The sequence below is a fragment of the Octopus bimaculoides genome, chromosome 22 (genome assembly GCF_001194135.2).
Source record: "Octopus bimaculoides isolate UCB-OBI-ISO-001 chromosome 22, ASM119413v2, whole genome shotgun sequence".
Classification (NCBI taxonomy): domain Eukaryota; kingdom Metazoa; phylum Mollusca; class Cephalopoda; order Octopoda; family Octopodidae; genus Octopus; species Octopus bimaculoides.
The window spans coordinates 4,261,344-4,264,450 of record NC_069002.1 but is presented as its reverse complement, the minus strand read 5'-3'; the positions used below and the strand labels follow the sequence as shown (position 1 = coordinate 4,264,450).

Sequence of the window (3,107 nt, the reverse complement as noted above, 5' to 3'; positions counted from 1 at the left end):
AAAAAAAAAAAAAAAAAATTAATAAAAGCATTCCCAAAAACTCTGCCTTCGAATGTACCCCTTTGTCATGTCCAACAGTTTTGTGGGGTATCCTATGTGAAGAATTCACTGTAAAATGGTAGGCTGCCATAAAACAGACAGCAGATACATCTTATTCATGATTAATTTAATTCAAGATGTTTGAAGTCCTGTTGTGGCCAACTTTGCCTTTCATTGCTCACCAAGTAATGAGATTGATATCAATGACCATTTGCTCCCTCTAAATTCCTGGCTTTGTGCCTCAGTTTCTAAATTCCTGGCTTTGTGCCCATCTGAATGTATCTCCTCTGTAGCAAGACACATGTGCCTGCTGCTCCTCTCTCATATTTTTTAGCCCCACAACACCCATAATACCATAAGAGATGTTATCTCGGGACAAACACTGCAGTCACTGGCCTATCAACAGTATATATACATTTAGTAGGATACATAGATTACTATTTCAGAAGGACTTATTGATTACCAATGTGTGTGTTTGTGCCCCATATATATTTTAATATAACCCTGGAGAGTAAAGACTGTTGAAATGGTAGGGTTTGAACTCAGGAAGTAACAAACACAACTAAAATACCACTGTACCTACCAATTCGCCAGAATAAAGTCTTACACCAACATGCAACCACATAAGAGTCGTAGGGGGGGGGGAGATAATTGTGAAGTTGTGGTGGTCATGCCCTATCAGAGTGCATTAGTGACAAATCATTAAAGTGATCCAACTGGGAATTGAAACTGAGTTTCTAACTTTATCCAACACCTAACTACCATATCACTGGATCCATTTCCTACATGTGTGCATGTAGGAATGCATGCACTTGTTGCACCTACATGTGTGTATGTCGATGCTTCCATCCAGCAGTACATGTGTATATCTATGCTTCCATCCACCAGTATGTGTATGTATACATGTGTGTATATATGTGTACATGTGTGTCTGTGTGTGTGTGCCTGTGTGTGTGTGTGTGTGTGCCTGTGTGTATAAGTATACAAACATTCCTGTGCTTGTATGAGTGAGTGTGCATGTATACACTCACATCCACCAATATGTGTGTACATACATGTTTCCTATATACATGTGAAGGCGTGTGGCTTAGTGGTTAGGGCTTTTGGCTCGTGACTATAAGGTCGTGAGTTTGATACCTGGCAGTGCAGTCGTGTCCTTGAGCAAGACACTTTATTTCACATTGCTCCAGTTCACCCAGATGGCAAAAAATGAGTAGTATCTGCATTTCAAAGGACCAGCCTTGTCACACACTGTGTCATGCTGAATCTCTCTGAGAACTACATTAAGGGTACACATGTCTGTGGAGCACTCAGCCACTTGCACGTTAAATTCACAAGCAGGCTGTTCTGTTGATCGGATCAAATGGAACCCTCATCGTCGAAACTGATGGAGTGCCAGATCTGTATACATGCTTGCATCCATAGGTTTCTATGTAAATGTTTGAGCTGTCTTGGTGGTGGTGGTGGTGGTGGTGGTGGTGGTCATGGTAGTAGTGGATGGTCTGTGGTAGCAAGACAACACTACTGCATTATCATCATCATCATCATCATCATCATCAGTAGGACTGAAGCAATACTTACTTGTTGAGGAACCCGAGGCATAGACCCAAGGTGCCGCCTCCAAAACATTAAAACTTGCTTCTATTTCAGTAAGGGAGAAATGATAAATTAATAAATGCATCAATTAAATAATTAAAAAAAGTTAATTCATGTAAATTTCGAGTGGGGGAGGGGGCATTCTTTTTGCTGCTTATTTCTCTCAGAAGTTAATGTTTTTTTGTTTTTTTTACAATTGATGTAAGTAAATTAAAACCACTTTTCTTCTTCAAAAACACCTCACAAGTATGAAAGGATTCTGGAATCAACATAATTTGGCTGAATTTGGATTACACTTAATAATTTGGTGAAATGTTTTTACTGATATATCTGCAGAAAGTAGTATCCTGAAATGTATGAGAGAGAAAAAAGGACGCAGAGGGAACACTATCTTGTAGTGATAAAAAATAAAAAAAAAGTCATCTAGCAGTGAATTAACCCTTTAGCATTTCAACTGGCCATATCTGGCCAAAATATTCAACCTGTTTTATGTTCAAAGTGGCTAAATACAGCCACTTACACCTACCCTACAATGTCATTCTAGAAATTAATAGTTACCTCATCGAAATCTCAAAGCTACAATATAATGCATGATTAATACAAAACAATGTGATTAAATGAATAAATAAGCATTATTTCTGACAGAATGCTAAAGGGTTAAAATTAGTTTTCAACTAGTTGAAATCTTCAATAATTAAATAATCCAAAAAACCACATTTTGATAAAAACATTAAAATTAAGAATTTTTCAGAATTTTCTAGAACTGGCATGGATAACCTTTTAACAAGAAGTCACACATGGCTCATTATCAAGTGAGTTGCACAACTTAAAAAAATAAGTGAAGATAATCTTTTGTTGGGTGTGTCATTCAGAAACTCCTGCTCCTGCAGGTCAGAGGTTGCCCATAATTATTTTAAAGAGTGTAGGCTTTAATAATTGCTTTCGTTTAGTAAGGGTAACATACTAACAAATTAATAAGCAGCTTTCTTTGTTAGAGTACATAGATTGTTATTTTATATTTATTTGGAAACAAATTCCATTTTTACCAAAAGATATAAAAGAGAAAAACCAAAAAAAGAGGAGAGAGGCAAAAAAATATTTAACTAGCAAATGATCCCTGGTTGGTGAAAGAAAGATAAAGATGACTTCCAGATCGAAGAAAGACTGAGCTGATCATCGGAGGAGACAGAGAAGCAAAGATGACCTCATGAGATTAAAGACAGTAAGGGAATGATCCAGAAAGATGAAGGGTTAAGCTGATGTCAGAAGCACAAGGTTTTGGTTGAATAGGAAAAGGAAGGAAGTAGCAGAAGTTTTGTGATGGTCCTGGCTCTCAAAAGATGTCATGATTGACTAGAGTGGGGTATTATATGGTGGAGTAGTGGGGGTGAAGTAGAGATGAAGTAGACTAGAGTGGAAGTTGGGTGGAGGGTGGAAGCTGGGTGTGGAGTGGAGGCTGGGTGTGGAGTGGA

At 37.9% G+C, this 3,107-nt stretch overlaps 1 protein-coding gene across 2 annotated transcripts in view; it reads right to left on the bottom strand.

Moving 5' to 3' along the window:
* Positions 1 to 3,107, bottom strand: part of LOC106879216 (band 7 protein AGAP004871) — a 61,539-nt gene that overhangs the window by 12,247 nt on the left and 46,185 nt on the right. The gene's annotated exons all lie outside the window — the stretch shown is intronic.